The sequence below is a fragment of the Lissotriton helveticus genome, chromosome 6 (assembly GCF_964261635.1).
Source record: "Lissotriton helveticus chromosome 6, aLisHel1.1, whole genome shotgun sequence".
NCBI lineage: Eukaryota > Metazoa > Chordata > Amphibia > Caudata > Salamandridae > Lissotriton > Lissotriton helveticus.
Genome location: NC_136067.1, coordinates 1,367,859,941 through 1,367,883,477, shown reverse-complemented (window position 1 = coordinate 1,367,883,477; position 23,537 = coordinate 1,367,859,941). Strand labels below are relative to the sequence as shown.

General features: G+C 46.6%; 1 protein-coding gene across 3 annotated transcripts in view; it reads left to right on the top strand.

Annotated features, from left to right (window-relative positions):
• Window positions 1-23,537, top strand: part of LOC144763482 (D-aspartate oxidase-like) — a 247,442-nt gene that overhangs the window by 56,037 nt on the left and 167,868 nt on the right. Inside the window, exon 1 of one of the 3 annotated variants that reach the window (XM_078649118.1) lies at window positions 2,490-2,516. The exons of the other annotated variants lie outside the window; for them this stretch is intronic. The gene's annotated coding sequence lies outside the window, so the exon portion shown is untranslated. Of the gene's footprint in view, window positions 1-2,489; window positions 2,517-23,537 lie in introns of those variants that run through there. 3 annotated transcript variants of the gene reach the window in all.

Below are 23,537 nucleotides of genomic sequence, written 5' to 3'. Positions count from 1 at the left end.
ACAATTTACACTTTAAAAAAGTATTAAACTTAATCTTCCATAAAATATAATTTATCGACAATGAGCTTGACAGTATTAAAATCTTAATAACATTTATAAAGCTTATAAAATAATGGGTAACTGGTTAAACAATCTGCGAAATTCTATTCTTTACAGAGTGAGGTGAGATAGATGGCTAATAGAGGCAGGGAGGTGAAATGGAAACAGACCAGTGAGGTACAGACAGAGGGGTGAGGACGAGAAACAACAACATAGAGTGAAAGGAAGGTGTAGGTGTGAAGGTAGGCACAAAGAAAGGTAGAGGGAATTGAGGCCTGATAGAGATGTGGAGAGATAAGTAGGATAGAATGAGGTGTATTTGAAGGTAAGAGGAGACAAGGTAGAGAGAGGGACAAAAGAGAGGGGATAGGTACTTAGCAATGTCAGGGCAGGTCCATGGGGGAGGCAGAGGTGTGAGCTAGAAGAAGGTAGGTCATTGAAATAGAGAAATACATGCGGTAGAAAGAGAGGTGATGGAGAGACAGAGAGTGGTAGGGGATGATAAAGAGAAACAACATAGCCCCTCGTCAACAGGCGTAAGATGTAGAGTAGCCAGTCAAGGAGTAATGCACACAAGAGTGTGGTGATGAGAGAGTGTTGTGATGAGAGAAATCAGCAACATTATCTCACCTGTATGAATGTGAGTCAGAGATGTCAGTATGCAAGGTGCTGAGTGTTCATGGGGCAGATTCACAAAAGCTAGGTTGGTCACCTCCTACAGGTCACCACAGGTACTGATTCCAGTCCTGGAATGTTGTATCATGGTCAGATGCATTCTGGGTGTTGTCTTCTTTTTTCTCCATTGAACTAGTTAAACTAACTCAAATCAATCTATTGCTTTATAGGTGGAAAGCTCAGAAATGGAGACAGTATCCATAATGACCTAGAATGAGGTGGTTGCCCTAAAAAAAACTTTTATGTATATGGGAAGTAATACTACATGAGTACTCCTGCTTGTCTTTTTGAATCAGCCCTGAAACTTCAGACTAACTATTAGTAAAAAAAAAAGCAAAGAGGACACAGTCCTTTCTATTTGTACTAATTGTATATGAATATGCCCTGAATATTTCCACTTTAGAAGTTATGGGACAAGTAGCTAAAAGAGTACAAAAGGAGTACATACTCTAAAATGCCTCTGTTAGTCAGCCCGCTGTGTTTTCCTGAGGACGAGAGTCCTGTGCAGCTGTGGGATTTTCACAAGTTATACTGTCTATACCTTGCAGCAACCGGGATTATGGTAAACAGCAGCCACATGTGGCACTCAGTCATAAATATATCTATAAACAGGGGCGTGACTTGGTCAGTGAGATGGGGGGGGGGGGGAGCTTCAGATTATCCAACAATCACACTGGCATATCATGTTAAAATACTTAATGTGACAAGCAAGGCACATGAGAGAGGCTAAAAGAGCAGTAGAAAGGGAGACGAATGCGGATTGGATAGGTACTGTGTGAGAGAAAACACTATATTTTGTAAAATAACCAACATCTTTTAAGACTCTCAAAGAGGGGGAGAGTGTGTGCGTTTTGGTCAGTGTTTCTGTATTATTTCCTGGTAAAATCCGACAGACCTTTTACCGTACCGGACTAAAAGCACCTGTACCCAACTATTTACGAGAAAGTATATTTGTTAGGGGGTGTAACATTACAAAACCCCTAACCCCGACCCCTTTACCCCCCGCCTCAAGTTAAGCCGCTGTCTATAAGAATACACTTGTGCAATGGGGCAGGAATATTGGGTCCACTTTTGTATTCGAATTCTTATTTGCTGTCCAAGTGTGGGAGGGGGGGGGCGGAATGGAGGTGGTTAGTGCAAAAGTTAGGAAACCTTGCCTATACAATCAGCCTACTCAATGGTACTCAATTTATTAATGAAAATGTGAAAGACAAAATCAATGGATAAAAACCTTTGACCTATAGGATACTTATAGAGCTCTGCAGTAGGAGTATTAACCCAATGAGCTATTTTACCAGCTTGCCTCCTCTTGCTGCCAAAGTCTTAGGTACATGCTGTAACTACTCTTTTCCAACTTACGTATTTAATTCCTGTCCCAGGATCCAGCTTCTCGCCAGTTAACAGGGTTGCTATTAAACATCTGGTAAATAAATAAAAGCAAACAAATACAGAACTATCGAGGGGGAAAACGACAATGAAAGGCAGATAATGCACACGTTCGCGCAGCACGCCTTTTAACGGTTTCTAACAAAGCTCCATGTTGGATCAGTCGCCTTTCTCTCTACTGATCCATTTATAGAGCTCAGCTGTTAAACGCAAGGACCAATGGGGCGAGGATGCTGCCGCGCATCTACCTATCAATGAGATGTTTCCTCAGGGATGCTCTTCCAATGAACATGTGGCACTCAGCAGCGACAAGGGCGACAGCGGCCATGCGTCAGACTGTGCTTTTTTTCTACATCCAATTGCTAGCGACTGAAAACTAACCTGCTCTGCTCGTATTGCGTCTTGTTACCAAAAAGGTAGAGAAATGCACTTTTTTTTCTGCTGAGTGAAACATTCAGTAAATAATGTTGATACGTACTTAGCAGCTACTCCTGCTAAAGATGTTATTTAAAAAGCTTTAAGTCATGCTATTAGCTGTTACCAGAGTTGTAGCCCTGCTAGTCAGTTGGGAATGAATTCTGTAGGTACGTGTTGTTTTTTGTGTATTCTGAGTGTTATTTTTAAAATTCTTAAAATAAATATTTTAATACTATAATACCTGTAAGTGAGCCAATAGACTATAATTAGAGCTACTGGTTTTATGGATTTTTCTTTTAAACATTTCCACCTGTATTTATCCATATTTAATATTTGGCCATCTTATTGGTATTTATCCATATTTGTTTTGTGTTTTGAGTACAAATGGAGTTGTAAAATGGTAAATGTCCACATTTATTCAACTCTTGGACATGCACTCACACATACGTGGATGCCTGTCGAATTTTGGCAAATGAAGCAGCCACATATAACAAAACACTACACTCACAGGTACTATTAGCACTATACCACAAATATATGTTAACATATGCCTGTATTTAAGGAGCCGCATCCTGTTTTTCAAATCCCCATGCTGTTTATCTGCTCAGTTGTTGCCTTGAAGTCATGAAAGACAGCACGGAGTGTCTTTCATAAAAGCACCCTTTTCAGTGTTTTCACATTGTTTTCTGTCTGTATTTATCTGTGAAAATCAGTAAAAACAGATATCTGGGAGCCATAACTATAATCCACTGAATAAAACTTTAAAATCAATACACATGTTAAGTAACAATTTTAAATGAAAGGTTATATGCTGTCGACTAGCTCTATGCCTAATTTGTTAGGTGATTTTTTGTTAAATTGGTTCTGTAAAGTATTAATCACACTCAGTCAGTCAGTCAGAAAAAACTTTATTTCGCCGACACAACATCAGCATAAAAAGTATTCTACAGATATATATACAGAAATAAAAAGAGTTATTATTAAAAAAAATTTAAATGACAAGTATTCAAACATAATTAATAATCCTAAACTAAAAGGGGAACATTTGCTCATAAGTATACAAAAGTATTGCACAACCCAATGCCTTAAATTGCATATTAAGTATCAAAATGACAGTTTGATCTTCATTTGCTCAAAGCAGAGAAGAGAAAGGAGACCAAAGAGAAACATGTAAAAGGTTCAGACATTAACTGTAGATAATATAAGGCCACACAACATTGTTTAAAATTTATTTTACGAATAAGGGGGAACAATTAATTTTCTTCACTATAAAATTTACAAAAGAATAAAAAATGGAGATCACTCTGTGGCAATCGCATGACGCAAGGGCAAAAAGGGAGTGCAGTAATTGAATAAGTTTTGGGCGGATAGCCTAATATGAGGGGGATATAATTTAGACAAAATCTCATTAAAATGTATCTATGTTGAAGGTTTGTTATGAACGATATATAATTGGAGTTTATATTAGTTAGACTTATGCTTGGGGCAGCACAGTACAATATAACTGTAGAAAGTTTAAAATTAATATTGTGTCTCTTCGCCTGTAGGTGGACCAGTAGATGGGTATTCAGTTCCTTCTTGGATATTGACTGGCATATCTTTAGATCCTAATAGAGATAATGCAGACCAACCTCCTGAAGATTGGATTCAACATAACTTAGCCATCTTAATTTACTTGCACCATCCAGTTTGAGGAGGTCGTTTACAATATCTCTAGTCAGTGAGAGGGTTTCTTTACACCAGATTGAGTGCCACATCATAATTGGTGCAATACTAATCTTGTCAATGATGTAAGGAACTCTCAATTCCAATTGGCAGTTATAATTAGAACATGATTGGGGTAGGGAGACCAGATGGTTCAGAAAGGCATCTTCTATGTGCTGCAGTTTAGAGGCATCAGAGATGCCCCAAACACCTACACAATAGGAGACCTGCACCATAGGAGTCGGCAGACAAAGTTTTCGCCTCATAGACTTTTTTTATCACTTCAATTGCTTTGGTTCCAAGTTTTTTCACAAATCTAAAAATGGCCCAATATTTTTTTCCATCAATGCTCCCCTGTTAAAGACAATATATCTCCAATTAGTGTCTCGATCGAACACTATCCCTAGATATTTCAAGGAATCTACAAAGTCTAATTTCCCCCCTTGACATACATTTGTGGATGTTTCTGCTGCTTTGGGCTTGCCACAAGGACAAAGGACCTTGAATAGTTAATTTTCAAGTCTGGGTTGTTCATGAATTTTGCGTACTCCTCCATGATTCGACGCCGCGTAATGGCTGTGCGTGCAATGAACACCGCGTCGTCGGCATAGAGGAGTATTGGGACCGGAAGAAAATTAATAAAAGGAACATCAGTGGTAGACCCTAGCAATGCAGATTATTAGGTTTAAATTTAAACACTGGTCCACAGTACCCTTTCCTTTTCTAAAGTCGTATTGGCAAGGGATTAGTACGTTCTTTTCCACAGCCCAGTCCTCCGACCTATTTAAAAGTAGCCAGCCCATTAATTTACTGGTTGAATCTAATAAAGATATGGGTCTATCATTTTTTGGTACTGCTTTGTCCCTCTTTTTGTAAGTGGCTACAATTACAGTTGTCTTCCATGAAGGCGACGCACCTATTTGGTCAATTTTATTAAAAACATTTGTAAGAGGCGGGCTCAGAGGTCTTGATTATATAAAAAGAAGTCAACTGGCACTCCATCGAGTCCAGGTGCCTAGGCTCTTTTACATTAGTTAAAAGCTTGTCTTGTTTCTTCCAGAAAAAAGAGTATACTATCTCCTGATCTAAATGGTACTAGAGAGGGAGGCGGAACAGTTACCTCCTGCACACTACCACAGTCCTTCAAAATGTGAAACCCAGGCCTCCTATTCCACATGAGTATCCGCCGTCAGCATCCTTTCATCTTTAAGAAAAGGAGTATTGGGGGGCGTGGCTTAGCGAGTGACTATGGCGGTTGCAGCTTCTTAGAGCTCCCGCCAGCCCGATACATATCCGACCTGTTATCCTGGCCCCCGGACCCGAACCGCAGACCACTTGTGGGGCAAGAGTGGCGGAAGGTGCCGGGAGTCCTCCGGTTCGAAGAGCAGCGCTCCTGGACCGTTCGGTACGGCTGAGTCGCCGGCGGCGGCCTGCGGCCTAGTCCCGGACAGCGAAGCCGGGGCCTCGATTTTGGCGCCTCCGGGCCGGAAGGCTTGTGAGAGGGCCGGCCGCGCTGCAAATTTACCGGGCCTGGAGCCTTTTGGAGACGGCGGAGCGGCAGATGAGCCCCCGGTTGTCTCGCCTGGGGCAGCGGTGGTGACCAGCGCACGGAGGACGCCTGAGAGGAGCAGTGGCCTGCATCGATTCCGTGCAGCCGGGGCCTCGAGTTTGGTGGTCCCAGCCCGATGGGGCTGGCGTCTGACTTCGGCTGCGACTGAAGCGCAGCGGGGCCTGCGGAGCTGTGACCCCTGGTGTGTGGCCTTATCCGACCGGCTGGGCATAACGCTACTGCCCTTCCCCTGGCAGTGGACAAGTGTGTGGCCGGACGGACCAGCAAAGATCGTGCCCGTGCCTGGTGCAGCCCTGCGGCAGAATTCGAACAGTGAGTGACTCCCCTGGGGCCCCAATACTGGTGTGATAAACTGCTGGGCATGGGAGGACGGCTACTGGAGTGAGTGGGGTCCGCAGCACCCGGCGAGATAGTGCGAAGCGGCCAGAGGCAGGCTGGCCACGAGACTGCGGGACCACGAGGCCGCCGGCGAGGTGGGGGCAGAACGGGGGCCTGATTGTGACTGGCTTGCGGCACGCGCCCTACTTTCGACCAGGGAGCCAGCCCAGTGACCGGTGGTAGCGGCGAGGAGGACATCTACACCCGGGGGCAGAAGAGGCCCTGGGCTGGCCTACATTGGACATTTCTGGAGGTGCGAGGTGTCTGCGCTAGTACAGGCGCTCATAACATAGCTGCCCCGAGGTTGACTGCAGACATGACCAGGGGAGGCGGCGGTCCCTCCAAACAGGGGCCCATCGATAAGTTCACGGGGCCCTGTGGGGGGCCCGGGTCATCTGGAGGAGGACATGGAGCGGGGCCGGACAATGCGGCGCTTATGGCAGCGATCACCCAGTCCAGAGACATGCTGGACGGCAAAATTGGGGCGGTGGGTGCAGATGTGACCCTGCTGCGTCAGGACCTACGGAATGCAGTGGCACGAATTACAGAGACGGAGTCCAGAATTTCGGTGGTGGAAGACGACGTTGGGACCCTGAAGCAGAAAATGGCGGCGATGGAAAACATTCAAAGGGGCCTTGCGCTCCGTGTGGAAGATGCCGAAGGGCGCGCACGCAGGAACAACCTTCGATTCGTTGGTTTTCCGGAGAGATGTGAGAAGGGGAACATGGAACTGTTTCTATCCCAGTGGCTGGAGAGCTGGCTACCCCCGGGGGTCCTATTCAATTGCTTTGTAATTGAGCGTGCTCATCGGGCCTTGACACAGAGGCCACCGGAGGGTGAGCGGCCCAGACCAGTGATCGCTAGACTTCTGAATTACCACGATAGGGACGCTATTTTGCGGGAAGCAAGGACCAGGGACTCCATTTCATTCGAGAATCAGAAGATCATGATCTTTCCGGATTACACCAGGCTCGTGCAGCAACAGTGACATTCCTTTATAGCCGCCAAGGCGAAACTGCGAGGCCTGAAAATCCAGTATTCCCTGCTATATATAGCCCGCCTGCGGGTGGTCTTCCAATCGCGGACGCACTTCTTCGATAACCCGGAGGACGTCTTTAAATGGACAGACGAAACGGTGAGGGTCAGGCCGCATGCCCAACCGGGACTGAACCCAGGCCATTCGAGAGGATCGTCGCAGGAACTGGGGGACCAGCCTACCCGGAGCGGAAGGAATCGGAGGTCCAGATCGCGGAAGCGTTCCGCTTCCGTCAGTGGGACACAAGATAGTGTGACTGTGGACTCTGATCACTCTGGAAAAGACCATTGAGGGCCTGGGGAGAACTGTGCTTATCTGTTGATGCCACGGGCTCTGGCTGAGGGGAGTCGTATGGCCAGGTCCCATCGATTGGATGCATGAACACTGCCTATATTGCTAGTTCTTAATGGTGCCTTGTGCATGTGTGGGATTGCGGGATGGGGTTCGGGTGGCTACTCTATAGGGGCTACCTGCCTCCTACTAGAGTGGGAGTTGACTGGGGGGGGGGTGTTTCTACTGTTTTTCAGGGGGGGTTGGGATCCATTGGTATGGTTGGCCTTGGGTCCTCTGTTTTGGGCCCGTGGTTGCCCCTGCCGCGACTGGTACTTCAGAGTTCTATGAGGTATAGGGGTGGGGGGTGTGGGGTGAAGGGGGGGGGAAAGGGGGGGGGGAGGGTTGGGGCTGGTTTGGGTTAAGGTGGGTGGTGGGGTTGTTGTGGGGGGGGACCTGGGGTGGGTGGGGGGTACTGCACGTGAGTTTTTCTGATTTACTGATGATGGTGCTGAGTGCGTGGGTATGGCGCAAGGGGCCTACTTGGTTATTCCCTCTCGACTATGGCTGATGTGTCTCCAGAGCTCCCCGGTGAGTCCATGCGTGTAGTAACCTGGAATGTCAGGGGGATGCTCGACAAGATCAAACGAGGGGCGATTTTGCGATGGGGGAAGAGGGAGGCTGCGGATGTGCTATTGTTACAAGAAACGCACATGATGGGATCGAAAGTGCTTAGTCTGCAGAGGTTTGTCTACCAACAAGTCTTTCATGCCGGGTTTTCTAGGGGGTCCAGAGGAGTTGCTATCTTGGTACATCGCAGGTTGGCCTAAGCCCATGAGAGACAGTGGGCGGATCCACAGGGTCGTTACATTTTTATCAAAGGGATGGTGGGTACTGAACCAGTGGTTTTTGGGAGTGTCTACGCCCCTCCTCCGTTGCAGTGGTCCTTGTTTGAGAAGCTGTTTGCAGTGTGGGAGGACATCCCGGAGTCCTTGGCTGTGTTGGGGGGCGATTGGAATGAGGTAATGGATGTATGTATGGACCGTCGGAGACTACAGGGGATACTAACGGCTGCCCCCCCTACCCGGTTGAGTGCATTGGTGGAGGGGATGGGCTGGGTGGATGTGTGGCGCCATATACATCCCAAGGTACGCGAGTACACGTATGTTTCTGTGGTGCATGGCTCCTTCTCGAGACTGGATTATGTGTTTGTGCCCAGTGTGTTCCTAAACAGAGTGCAGGAGGCGGGTATCTTGCCGAGAGGGTTGTCTGACCACTCCCCGGTGGTAGTCAGAGTCGAGCTGCTTAAGAAAAGGAGTATGGATCAGTTATGTTTTATTATCGATACTTATAAAGCGAGACAATTACCCAGAGGAGTCCTGGCGCTGAACCACTAATTTGCTGAGAACAGAAACAGGGCCTCGGACTAGCGGGAGAAAAGCCAGGTTTTCAGACCTCCCAGAAAGAGGAGTAGATCCGACCGAAAGATGAGTAGATCCGGGGACTTTCTCAAACTAGGGGGGAGCTCGTTCCAAGCTTTGGCTGCACAAACCATGAAACCTTTCCCTCCCCATGTCGATTTTTTATTGTGTGGCACAGTCACCAGCTTGGCTCCTCCGGAGCAAAGGGTTCTTCTGGGTATATACAATTGCAATTTCTGTTTCAGGAAATCTGGACCTATTCCATGGAGTGCCTTGAACACAGTATTGAGAGATTTAAAGAGCACTTGGTTCTTAACTGGCAGCCAGTGTAATTTCCTCAGTTCCTTAGAAATAGAGGTGTATTTGGGGATGGCTGTAATCAGCCTTGCAGCTGCATTTTGCTGTAGCTGTAATTTGTTCGCAGAACGTTGCTGTATATTTAGATATAGGCTATTACAGTAATCGAGTGTGGACAAAATGAGAGAGGTGACTAATGTTTTCTGACAGGTAGAGGGCAGAAAGGGTAATATTTTATTAATCATCCTGATTACAAAATAGACGGTGGATGCTACTGCATTGATTTGGTTACCGAGATTACGTTTTTGGTCAATGATGACTCCAAGGTTCTTTACCTTCTTAACGGGAGTGGTAAGTGTCCCCATACCTTCCGGCTCCCACCTTGGGGACCAAAATTTGGGATAATTGCCAAACAAGATAACTCCGGACTTGCCAGAATTCAGTTTCAGGCAGTTTTGGGACATCCAACACCCAATTGCTGCCATACAGTCATGGAACCTGTCCTCTATTCCTGTTCTCAGACCCGGTCGTAGAGCCACCACAATTTGTGTGTCAGCCGCGTATAAGGTCAGGCTGAGACCAAATGACCTGATCAGATTTGCCAGTGAAGAGGCATAGAGATTAAAGAGAGTGGGGCTGAAGGAGGACCCCTGAGGTACTCCACAAGGCAGCGAGAAGGGTTTAGAGTTAAAATTGCACAATGCCACTGTTTGAGATCTGTCCGATAAGAAGGATATAAGAAGATCATATGCCTTGCCTTGAATACGGCAGGCTAAGAGACGGTCCATCAGGACATTGTGATAGACCGTATCGAAAGCCACGGACAGGTCCAGCATAATCAGTGCTGCTTTGCCTCCCCTGTCAACCGCCTCCCTTATCGCCTCAGTAGATTTTAAAAGACCGGACTCAGTGCTGTGCCCTTCTCTGAACCCAAATTGAGTAGGGTCCTGGGCGTCGTTTCTGCTAGAAAGGTGCTGAGATGTGCGTTCATGGTTTTCTCAACCAGCTTCACCGGTAACGGGAGGCAAGATATGGGTCAGAAATTATTAGGTTCCTTTGGGTACAAGTCAGGTTTTTCCGTAGGAGCAGTATTGAGGCCAGTTTCCAGGGATTAGGGAAGTGTCCGACTTCAAACATTGTGTTGAATAGTGGGGTGAGAACTAAGGCAACCGGTACCTGTGCTTGTTTAATAATTGAGACAGGGCAGGGGTCATACGGGGAGCCTGATCTAGCAAAAAGGAGCAGCTTCTCCGTATCTGAGGTGGACAATGGCCTGAATTTGTTGAAGACAGATGTGGAGTCTGAAGTTGTCTGCCTGTCCTCCAACCGCCCCCTTCCTGTCTCTGAGTTAGAGTGACTGAAATCCAGGAAGATGGTTTCTACTTTGTTTAAAAATAACTTGGTTATATCTTCGCAAAGTTCCTGGCTTGCCTCAACTTTTGTCATGGAAGGGGAGGACAGACTTAAGACTGTTTTGAAAAGCTCTTTCATAGAGTTATTGGCAGAATTGATTTGTTTTGTGAAAAAGTTTTTCTTTGCTTCAAATATAAGTTGTTTGTAATTAAGTAGGGCCTGTAGGTCTGAACTCTAAATTCTGTTCCAAGGTCTGCTTTGAATCTGGATTTTAGGGCCTTTATCTGCCCTGTTATGGGTGGCTATGGAAATCTCAAACTGAACTCCCACATGGTCAGTCTAGGTCAGAGGCAGCGCACCTGTAAACTGCAAGTTAGGGTGATTTGAGAAAATGCCATTTAGAGTGTGTTCTGTCAGGTGCGTGGGGCCTGACACCTGCTGTGTCAGGTCCTCAGTATTTATCAGTTCTAAGAGGGCGACTGTGTCAGGGTCCTCCATTAATTCCAGATAGTAATTAAAATATCCCAGGATTGTAAATGATTCTGAACACAGCCCTTCTTCCAGGAAGTTCCCAAAGGAGGATGGGACTGTGTTCCTAGGTCCCGGGGGTCTATACACTAAGACACCCTTGAAAGTGTGGTGATGTGATAGTCTGAAAGCAAGCACCTCACAGGCCAGATTGGGGGCTGAGCGAAAGGTGGCCTTGAGCGCAATGTGGTAAATTATGGCTAACCCCCCCTTTTTTTAATGGTCTATTGAGGTGATGGCACAGATACCCTGGTGGGGTGGCTTTCACAATTTCTGGTCCTGAACTGTCATCTGTCCAGGTTTCAGTAATGAACGCAATTTGAATGTCCTCTCCCTCTATAAGTGAGGCACATTCAATGCTGTGCATCACCAAAGACCTGGCGTTAAGCAATATGCATTTGAGCATGGTGATGTTATCCTTTGTCTTTGGTTTAGGGTTTTTTTCTTTAATAGATTTTATGGGTTGGTAACTCAGAGATGGTAGAGAGGCCCTACAATTGGGGCAGTTGATCCTGATGGGCCCTGGCCTTGAGTCAAATGTCAGGGAAGGACAGCCAGAACTCTTTCCGGCTGATTTTAGTTTCATGAATTGTGTTGTAGTGTATCCCCGGGTATTTGTCCCTGCAGGATTGTGACGGACAGAGGTGCTGGCGCTGAGCGCGGGCGGTGTGCGGACGGGCGCAGACGGGCCTGCCTTTGGTGCACCGGCATGCCCGCTGTGACCAGAAATCCTGTGAGCTATTTAATACAGCCACCCTTTGTAGTCTTTCCCACCATTCCTCTTTTAAAAGTTTTAGGTTTGTTAGCCTTGCTTTTTTATATGACTGGCGTAGAGACTTCACCAAATTCTGGTCTCTGGGTTCAGTCTTTAAAGCCAGTTAGAGCTTTTTAAGTGATTTGGTACATTTATCATCGAACCAGGCGAGGCCCTTTGATGCCCATTAGATATGAAGCGTAGTAAATTACTTTAAATTTTGAATAAAATTTGCTCAAAGGCAAATATTGTGGCATTATCAGTCATTGGATCTAGACAGGTCATTATCTCTGATGTCCGTTTGGAGACTACATTCCCAACAAACTACACAGTGTTGACTCTTTCCCACTTCAAAACGACCCCATTTTCCCCTGCAATCACTGGTTTAATAGGGAGGGTAACACCGGATTCCTTGTTTTGTAAGGATGGAATGAGGAACGTGATTGCGGCATGATCAATGAAAGTCTGAAATTGAGCATAAATTGGGTAAAGAACTTCCTTATGGGATCTGAGAGTAAAACATAGTCAAGAGTTGAGAAGTGGGAACGGGAAGAAAAAGTGAAGTTTAACTGTCCAGCTATGGTATCAACAGTATTTAACATTACAAGGTTATTTACTATTAACAGCCTATTAAGGGCTTCACCATAGTCACTATGGCTGAAATGCGGAAAGGGATCCACATCTTCATCTACTAGCCCGCATGCTGGTGAGTTAACTTTATTGCAAGGATGAGCGTTAAAATCGCCTAGCCAGATTATGTCACAATGTTTATGATATGCTTTCTCCAGATTGGCGATATCTTTTCCCAGCGGGTCCAGGATCACTGCTTGATTGGCCCCCAAATTATTATAATAAAAATGTATGAGAATCCAAGATCTATCATTATGGAGCTCAAAAAGGACAATATGATAATATGGTGACGTGCTCAGAAATGTTTCAACCGTTAAGGGGAAGAGTGTTAGAAAGTAGTGTTAATAAGCCCACCTTTTAGCTACCAGTAGCTGAAGGTGTAGCAGGTGTATAAAATGAAGAAACTCATTAAGATTAATCTGAACAATTTACCAAGTCTCCTGAAGACACAGAATATCATAACCCATCAGCAAGGATAGCCAATCCAAATTAGACTTTTTTTATTATAACCTGCAATGTTCCAGGAAATAGGTGTAACAAACTCCGAGAGGTTCTCTGTAAGAAGTGAACGCCGGGACATAGTTGGGGTGTCTAGCTGTAAACTTGAATTTAATTTAGGATTTGGATTGGAGGAGGGAAGAAGAGCTGTCCCATTAGGTGAGACTATATAATGATCGTTAGGAGATGTTAAACAACGCTCAGCAAGTCAATCACATTCAACCGCATCCTCCAGTAAAGTGTATCTGTTACTAGGGGGTAAAGATGAAGTAGATTGTGGGAGATACAAACTAGATGGACTAGATGGATGATAAAGTGGATGGGAATTGTTATGTTATAATGGGCAGGTTGAAATTATCTACAAGGTTTGTAAAAATAACCCAGCAGGAGTGCACAAATTTCAGAGTAGAGAGAGGGAGAGCTTGGCAGTATTCTTAAGCATTCGCCTACCATATACTGATTGTTATAATTAATAATGATGCAGGCCTATTCCTACCCAGTTTACTCTCCTGGCCATGATAAGATGTTGATACAGATTAAATCTGTTCCCTGTGTGCTTAAAAAGCCAGAGCAGGGCTTTATGGATTAGCTGCTCTGTGGTTTCTTGCTGGTCCGGTTTTAGTTCTGGGACATTTGCAAATACTATAACAAAAGGATAGGCTGCTGGAGGGCCCTATGATGAGCGCCTGGACCAACGCTGCCTGGGCAAACATTATTTGCAAGAGATTGAGCATTAGCAGCAGCAGCCCCCAATAAATCTAAGTTGCCTAAAGCTGAGGTAGGACGCGGGGGAAGGCGCGTATTTTAAGGATGTGAAGGCTGGAACAAACACCCCTGCTCCTACCCCCTAGAAGAAAGGTCAGTTTTCTTAGTAGGGTAATTACTATCAGTGGGTGGCTTCGATATAGCTAGCATTGGTACAAGATCTATAGCTAAAACATTGGTAGGGGACAAGTGAGTCGCAGTAACCAATGAGGTATTACAGTGATCAAAGCTTACCCACCTTCACCCTGCCCACAACAGAGACTGAAAGACTGTTACACAACAGACACAGATTCCTCTATTTTTTCTAGTCTTATTAAAAGGGGTTGCAAAAGGAGAGAGAAAGAACATTACAACTTCCCGCGTAGCTCGTCTGGTAATTGCGGTGCAACCCTCAGGCTGGGCTGGGGAGGGCACTCTGTTTCGATCAAAAGGTCTTGCAGTCTTAGGTGCAGTGGTCTCCTTCACACTCCCCCTCCTTTTTTTTGCCTGGGGGTTCAGATGGAGGGCTGCCTTGAGGTTGAGATTGGATTTCTACGGCAATGTCAGAGGCAGGTATAGTCCCAACAGGTACAGCGGGGGTTGGGCTAGTTAATAAAGAAATTCAAGTGTGGGTGGTTCTGCACACCAAAAGTAACCAATGTACTCAAAATTCTAATTAAAGTTATCAAAATATATGCGTGCGAAGTATGGGGAAAAGGGTACCACAATCCCTAGATACAATGTTGGATGGAGTCCTTGAGACCAAGAACTATACAACGCACAGCTTACTGGCAATCCTGCCTCAAAAGTTATAAGTAAAGCGTTTTCACCCACGTTTTCAAATGTTTAAACATAAAATGTTTACATATTTATTTGCAATTTTTCACATAAATTCATAAGTCATGAAGAACTCAATGTATCTGCATACGTTACATGTAGAATCAAAAATTCAAATCAATACATTGCAAGTGAAAGATATCGATCAAATCAAAACAAAATCAAAACAACCCAATGCATTTCGGGTTCAACCGAACCCTTCTTCAGGGGTTATAATTAAGCTTCTATGTTCAAGTTCTCTGGGCTGGTTCAGGTCATGAATCTACAACAAAAGTATTGATAAATATCGCACGTTAGTGACTTCCTAGGGTTTGCATTTTCTCATGGTATCAAGGTATCGGTGTAAAATCTAGAAAAGCCAAAAAAGGGGTCCAAGAACCAAGAAAAAGTTGAAAACTGAAAATGAACCATGCTGTGATTCACACATCTAGTCTGAATGCGAAGTGAAAAAGTTCCAAACCATAGTGAATATTAAGTATAGATATTGTGCTCAAGAGTTATAAGTGTGCTCTGAAAGCTATATCATAACAAATACCTCCTCAGTTTTGACGTGAAAATATACTGTGAAGCTGCTGTAAGAAACAAACAAACAGACCTAATTGTAAAGCTGCACTGTGACTGACACCATTTTCCAATAAATGTCAGATAATATGCCTACCATGACTTGTGAATTCAAATGGAATCAGCTATATTATGCGGTATTTCATGTCCGGATATCGTGGGGTCCGTCTCACTAAAAATAGCCAAAGTATCCGGTGTAACAACTGTCGTTTCAAACAAGTTGCAAAATTTTGCAAAATTTTAACAAAGGGAAATCCATTCCCATCTTACCGGTAGTAACTCGACAAGTAAACAATCCACGTGGACTATTCCTGATTCCAAGAAGCTCCCTCCCGGGAGAAATCTTTAAACAAAACAAAAACGCTATTAGAGGTCAGTGCGTGTTAAGCCTCTGTTCGCGCTGATAAAGCCCATGGCGTTTAAGACAATACCTTAGCTCCAAACGAATCCTGCTTCAGCAGTGCCCTCGCCGACTTCACCAAATATCCACAAGTTGAAAGACTCGGTCAAATTCCGCGAGTCTTTCTGATACTTAATGTGAGGTAGATAATGTCTGGACATAGAAAAAGGACTAGCCGTAAAATCAACAACCTGCTCCAAGATGGCGGTTCTACTAAGCTCCTGAGTACAGGGTTCTAGACTACCCTCGCCGCCTGTGAGTGCCAAAAAAAAAAAACGATGTAAATATGTGAAAGTTGGTGAAAATACATAAGTAGAAATAATAAACACTAACCGGGATAAATTAAACCATTAAAATAGAAGAGAAACAATATCAAATAGGTGAGTGACATGTGCATGCAGTGATGACTAGTATGCAAAGAGATCACACTTCAACTCTATCGGATAAGGAAATGCAATGTTACCCTGTACAATCTAATGGAAAGTCATAGAAAGCATAGTAATTCATAATGGTCATTAAGACCCCCCGGGATTATGGTCCCCAATTTTTTGATCCATTCTGTCTCTTTGCGCGCTAGTGTGGTATTGGTGTCCATGCCTGAGTGTGGTGTGATATGTTCTAAGATGGTAAACCGTAGCTGGGGAATGGTATGTGTGGCATTAACCCAATGCGCAGATAATGAAGAATTCATGTTTTTATTCCTGATCCGACTTTTATGCTCTATAATCCTAGTCTTAATTTTTCTGCTGGTCCTGCCAATGTAAACTAGGCCACAAGGGCATTTGATTGCGTAAATTACATTCTCTGTTGTGCAGTCAGATGTATGTTTCAAGGATATAGATTTTCCTGGCAGACTGTCAGCAACGGAGCGGAGATGCAATGAAGGCCCAGTGGAGAATGTCACTACTGGCAAGCAACCCAAGATGGCCCCCTCAGTTAGGTGGAGAATTGTGTAGTGGGCTGACTAGCTGTGGCCTGTGAGGCACATAGCTCCCTGTTCAGGGTTGCAGATGTAGTCGGGCCAGAGCTGGCTGGGAAGCGGGAGACACTCCAGCCCCTTGCGTCTGCCCCATGGTAGGCACCTCACACTCGGAGATCCCCCAAGCCTGTGCTGCTGGGCTTGGTATGGCACTTGTACAGTGTGCTCCCCATTCAGTGCTACTGAGAGTGGACTTTTATGCGCTCCTATACCCTTGACTGTGGCTGTCTGTTCTAGGATGAAAAAAATTGAATGCTGGGGCTACAATGATGGCTGCCTGCTGGTAAGGGGCATTCCCTTGATGAGCTGTGCCAAAGAGCCCCAGCGATGGTGTGCCATTGACCTCCACATTGAATTGCACCCCCACTGAGGTGGCAACCCCATATCTCCCACATTGACTTCCCGACCTAAGCTAGGAAGTAAGCAACTCGGGGCCTTTTATTTAGTGTTGGCTGTGCAGGGGTTGCCCCATTGTGATTTGGGGGTACAGACTCACCTCCCTCTAGCCAAGTCTGCACCACCTCCCTGATTAGAGTGGGGCAGTGCGGAACTAAGCTGTTCAGGTGACTGATCAGTTAAAGGCTACTTCCTTCTTTCTTTTGCGCCTCACGTATGAGAAGCTGGAAAAGAGGGCAAATAACTTAATATATTTACCTTAAGAGCTGTATTAAGAGCGTAAATACTTTTTTTTTCTTGGCACACTCCAGATCCAACGAAGGATTGCCAACAATGAATGAAGAAGCCAGTGCTCACTCTACAGATGTAGCAGACGACATGGAATGGCAATAAAAAACAAAGAGAGGATGTAACTTGTGCTCAACGTCACCAGAAAAAGCACAGAATCTTGCCTGTGCACCTTCCAGAAGCATCGAAACTGCAAATCGTATTCAACCCTCCTCGCCAGGAAACCCCTGACCACCATCTGATGGGAAACAGCAAATGGGGGACATAGGGGTATAGGGGCAAGGGGCCAAAATGGTGGTCATGATTCTTGGTGGTCACTAATCTCTAGCTACGGCTAGGCGCCTTTCTAGGTGCAGAAGTCCAGTAGAAAGCTTGGTGCACAATACAGAGCATTTTAAAGATGATGTGTTTCTGAATGGGAAGCCAAAGAGCAGAATCGGCCTGAGCTAACAAAGGTAGAACGAGCAAGGCTCATTCATTTGAAGGGTGGCATCAATTGTACTCCCCAAGCTTTTACCGCTTAAGAGATAGGTGGACAGGGTTCACAGCTATCTGGTCACAGGGAGTGAAGAAGAGTGGGATTCTAAGACCTGCCATAAAAACTTCCATTTTGTCAACCTTCATTCTGAGCGAGTGATGGCCCATCCATGAACTAACCGCAGACAATTTTGTATAGACAGAGAATTAGAAGATGAAGTACTCAGTTTAAAATGAGCTGAGAGTCTCAAGCATGTGTAGAGGTAAAAACCAAAAGAATGAAGTAAAGCAGCAAGATGGACCATGTAAATATTGAATAGGTAGGGAGAGACGGAGGAGCCTAGAGGGACTCCATGCCTAGGCTGGGATGGCTACTGTCTCAGTTGTACTTGTTGGGCTCTGCCTTTAAGAAAAGAGGAAGACCATTTAAAGACATTGCTTATAATGACAACCTTGCTCAGTTACTATGAATAGTGGTCAATGATCTTGAAGGCAGTGGATAGGTCTTAAGGGATCAAGACCTGTTAAGAACTGACTCAGCCCTTCCCCTAAGGAGCAGGGGAAAGGTGTAGGTGAATATATCTTCATGGGTTCACTAATGACTCTGAACTGCTCTTATAGGTGATGCACTGCATTTAATATCCTGTTTCAGACAAAGTAGATTTTTGCTGAATTAATATTGTTTTTGTACTGTCCTAAGAGTTTACCTATATCCAATACGTTTGAGCCCATCATAGAAAAGGATTCTGGCATTTTATAGGCTTTCAAAGTTTTCTTAAAGACTCTGCGTTTGTGGTTACACCCGGCAGCAGATTTGTGTTTATTTTTTTATAGCATCACAAGTGGGTTTAAGTTGTACTATATTGGCAAGAACGTTAGTAGTCGAAGTACACTATATGGTGTATTTAACTAAAGGGTCACCCACCAGAACCTCCCACGCACAATAGTGCCAGTAAAAACTGTGAGACAACAGTATCCGTGAAGTCACGGATCGAGTTGCATTTCGGCTTTGATAGGAGTTCAGAGGCAGGGGCGGCCTTAGGCATGTGCAAGCTGTGCACCTGCACAGGGGCACCAAACCCCAGGGGCCACCACGCCAATATATATCCTTAATATAATAATCCTCTGAGGATGGATACATATTTGCGTAGCGGCCCCTGGCAGGGATTTGGTGGCCTCCGGCTCTGTTCCACTTCCAAACACCCTGACCCTCCCCCCTCTTCATTGGCCTCCGCGCTCCGCCCCGCCCGGACCCCCTCTTTAGGGGCCCCCTACCTACACTCCCTGCCCAAGGCCGCCATGAGCCTAGAGCCGCCCGTGAAAGGATTGCCAATAAAGTAGCAAATTAATCTGGTCTGTAAGTAAAAAAATGTATCAGGCAATGCCATAGACAGATTCTGCAAACTATAAATAGAGGTAGGGAAGCAGATCATTGAAGCCAAAGTGTGATCTGCATATTGAGCAGCACCTTTGACAAATTGTTGAGGAGCACATGAAATCAGAAGTTCAGTAAACAGTATTGTCGAGGGGTCATAGACTCATTAGCTACATCCAGATGCACTGAAATCACCAACATTCACGTAAAACCATGACCAGTAGATAATTCAGAGGTAGAGTCTGAAAAGATGCGAAGAAAAGGGGCAGATAGAAAAGGGACGCAATAAGGAAAATAATTTATAAGCGTGCCCAATTTTGAATTAAATCTAATAAGAAGCATCTCAAAATCGGGTTGGAGAAGAACGCTGCATAAGAAATAAAAATAGCAACGCCTCCTCATTTTGATCAAGGTGACGGTCTGTCTGACTGAATATATTGAATAGAAGGCGGGCAGCTTCATTTATTTAAAAAAAATCCATACTAGTTGTTTTTTTTTTTTTTTTAAAAACCTTTATTGCACCTTACAGATTACACAGCAATTGGCCTACAACCCGATCGGGCTGGCCGCCATTATCATAACATCATCAGAATGCAGTAATGCCCAACGTAGCTCATGTCGACATAATTCCGTACAGAAGATGGTTACCGTTACATAGAAAAGGTGCATATAGTGGAATGTTCAGGAAATCAATGAGGTTTTTGTGTTTTTTTTTTTTTTTTTTAAGCCTAACAACCAACTAAAAGAAACACATACTGATCGTTCATTATGGATGAACAGGTCCATTCGCTATGTAGCGGTATAACCCCCCTAAATCAGTCCCTCTTCACCAGTGTCCATGCACCCCCCACCCAGGTACCAAATGTGTGTACGCTCTTCCGAGCAACAGCCCTATGTTCACTCTCTCTTAACGCCAAGGGGAAGGCCTAAGTGTGTATATGCGACCTATACCCCATGTACCACCCCCCGTCCCCCACCTCTAATGTGTCCCCCGAGCCCCTCTAATCCAACTCCTCCTCACCATCGGACTCATCCAGCTCTTCATCCTCCAAGGGTTCGCAAATTCCTCCCCTGTAAATATTCCACTTGGACCAGACCCTATTCCACTTCCCCGGGCAGGCCCTGTTGGAATATACTGCGCGCTCCGTCACCATGACCCTGTCCATGTTAATACCCCATTGTGTCGTTGTAGGTGTATCAGCCGAGCCCCACTTCTGTGCTATGTCCCGTTTGGCGATCATGAACCCCACTGTTACCCATGTTTGGTCCTGCCTGGAGACATCAGTCTGTTCCCATATGTTCAGGAGACACCGCCTCGGATCAGGCAGCAGTGAAATCTCTAATGCCTGCGAGATCGTCCGCAGTACCTGCCTCCAGAATTCCTGGACACGCGGGCAATCCCACACAGTATGAAAAAAGGTTCCCTCCTCTCCGCGTCCACGAAGGCAGAAAGGATGCTGCGTTCTGTGTATGCGATGGAGCATGGTTCGAGTGTAGTAGACCCTGTGTAGGACTTTCAATTGCACAAGTCTCAGTCGAGCAGAGATACCCACTTCCTTAGGAGACGCAATCGCCAAGTTCCATTCATGTTCGTCCATCTCCCCGATTTCTTCCTCCCAGTGTTCCTTGAGCCTAATCAGTGGGTCTGGTAGGTTGTTAAGTAGTTTACGGTATATTAGGGAGGTCGCCTTCTCTACCATGCATTCAGTGAGGAGCCGGTCCTCAAGTGGGGACGCCTCCGGCAATGTACTGTCGGGGGGAATGACCGCTAGCAGTGCATGTCTGATCTGGATATACCTGTATAACTCCCTCTCGCCAAGGTCGAACAGCTCCCGCAATCTGTTAAAGGTGAGTACCGCGCCTCCCTCCCAAAGGTCCCCAACTGTAGATATGCCTATTGTGTCCCACTGGGAGAAACCCTTGCTGGTTCGCAGAGTGCCAAAGGCCTTGGAGTCCCAAAGCGGCGTGAGTTTCGTAATCCGCCCCTTCCAGCCCAATGCTGCGGTTGCCTTATGCCACAGTGTCGCGGTTAGCCTGGTAGGCCCCTCCAATTTATTTGCCTTCGTACGGTCATACAGTGGGGCCAGTAGGCTGGTCAAGCCCAGTTGCGCCCTGTCTGCCTGGAATGCAGGCTCGGACTGTGGGGTGTGCAGCCAGCAGTTGATGGGTTTTAGCTGCGCCGCCCAATAGTACATCGTCAAGTTGGGGAGTGCTATCCCGCCGTCATACCACCCTCTGTGCAGTTTAGTTTGCGCGATACGCGGCGGGAGGTTACCCCACATCAAGGTGGACACCAGTGCCGCCACCCGTTGAAAGAACTTAGGGCTCACGGGGTATGGAGTGTTTTCGAGTACATACAGGAAGCGGGGTAAGGACTTCATTTTATATAGAGCAGCTCTCCCCAACAGCGTGAGGGGCAGCCCCGCCCAGAATTTTACATCCTGCTTCAGTCGCTCAACTTGGGGTGTCAAATTTTTGGCCACGAATTCCGCAGGGTCCCTAGTGACATGGATGCCCAAGTACTTGAAGGAGGAACCCGCAATCCTCAGAGGGCAGTCCGTTGTTAGCGCCGGAACCGGGCCCCTCAGGACAAACAGCTCCGATTTGGCCCAGTTGATTGTGTAACCAGAGATTTCCCCATGGCCGTCACATAGCCGAAGAAGGGCCGGCACTCCTTGCTCCGGGTCAGTGAGATACACCAGCATGTCGTCCGCGTAGAGGGATATCCGGTCCTCCCAGCCCCCTGCCCAGCCAATCCCCCTCAACAGTGGTGAGGTCCGTATCATGGTGGCCAAGGGCTCCAGCGAAATTGCGAACAGCAGCGGTGAGAGTGGGCATCCCTGACGAGTGCCCCTTCCCAGAGGGAACGTACGAGAGATATGTCCGTTGGCCACCACTTGTGCGGTCGGGACTGCGTATAACAGTTTCACCCAGGCTATAATCTTGGGGCCGAACCCCATGCGGGACAGGACCTCGAACAGGTAGTTCCACTCCACCAGGTCAAAGGCCATTCTGGCATCAAGGGCCAGTACAACCGCCGGCGACGTGAGTGCCCCTGCCCCAGCCAACGCCCCATGCAATCGGCGCAAATTCAGTGCCGTGTTCCTGTGTGGCATGAACCCGGACTGATCTGGGTGTATAAGATCGGCCAGATGTGGCATAATCCTAGACGCTAAAAGTTTGGCAAGGATTTTAACTTCTGCATTAAGCAGGGAAATGGGGCGATAGGAGGCGCAATCCTCTGGTGGTTTCCCGGGTTTGGGGATAGCCACAATAGTGGCCAGCCTCTGGTCAGGCGGGAGCCTCCCCTTCTCTAGACATTCCGTGTACATCGTTAAGAGATGGGTACTCAGTAATTCGGGTTTCGCTTGGTACCACTCAATAGAAATGCCATTGGGGCCAAGTGCTTTCCCGGGGTTCAAGGCGTTAATAGCCAGCTGTATCTCCTCCGCCGTAATATCTGCCTCTAAGTCCACTGAGGCCTCCGCCGACAGCGTCCTGATCTCTATCCTTTCCAGTGCTTCTTCGGCCATTGCGGAAGTCACTTCCCGCTCAGGGGTGTACACCCCCTCGAAGTGGGACGCCAGCGCCTCCACTATGAGTGCGGGGCTAGCGTGTACCACACCCCGACTATCTTTCACCTGCTGGATGCCCCTAGAACCGCCATCACGTGTGTCGAGCAGGCCAGCAGCCTACCCGCCTTATCTCCTATCTCATAAACCCTATTCTGGGTGTCAGCAATGTGGCCCTTTACCTGAGTCCTCAGATGATCCGTGTAGAGTTGCTGCTGGATGTTGAGTGTGTGTGCCGTGCTCGGTGTGGGCTGCCTTTCGTGTGTCATTGTGAGTTTCTGTAAGCCTAATTCTAAGTCAGCGAGTTCCAGGGCTTTATCTTTCTTGTGACCCGCGATCGAGCTTACCGCTTGTCCCCTAAATACCGTCTTGTACGCCTCCCATAGTACCTCCGACGAACTCACGGAGTTGACATTCTCAGCGAAATAATGTGTTGTCACTGTCTTAAGGGCCTTACGGACCCTGGGGATCTTTAAGTATGCAGCATGTATTGGGAATATCCGCCTGCGCACCTTCTCGTGGGCGGACATCACCAGGGTGATCGGGGAGTGGTCAGAGTCACCCCTGGGGTGTATGTCTACGGTGTCTATATGATGGGAGCTGTTGCCAAGGGCAAGGAAATGGTCAATTCTTGAAAGGCTGCCGTGTACAGCGGAGTGAAAAGTGAACTGCCGGGACGGGGGGTGGGAGCTTCTCCACATGTCAAGGAGGCCCATGGCAGACATGAAGCGCTGGAAGTGTGAGGAATTGCCAGCGGGGCCGCCCGCCGGGAACCGGTCTAACTGTGCGTCTAGAATGGCGTTGAAGTCTCCCCCTAGAATCACCTCTCCCTCGGGAAGGGCCAGTAAGAATTCAGCTAATTTCGGGAGTTGTACCTAGTGGAGTGCAGGGGGGATGTATACCGACACTAGATTAATGAGTTTACCCTCCCATTGTCCCTGTACTGTGGCGA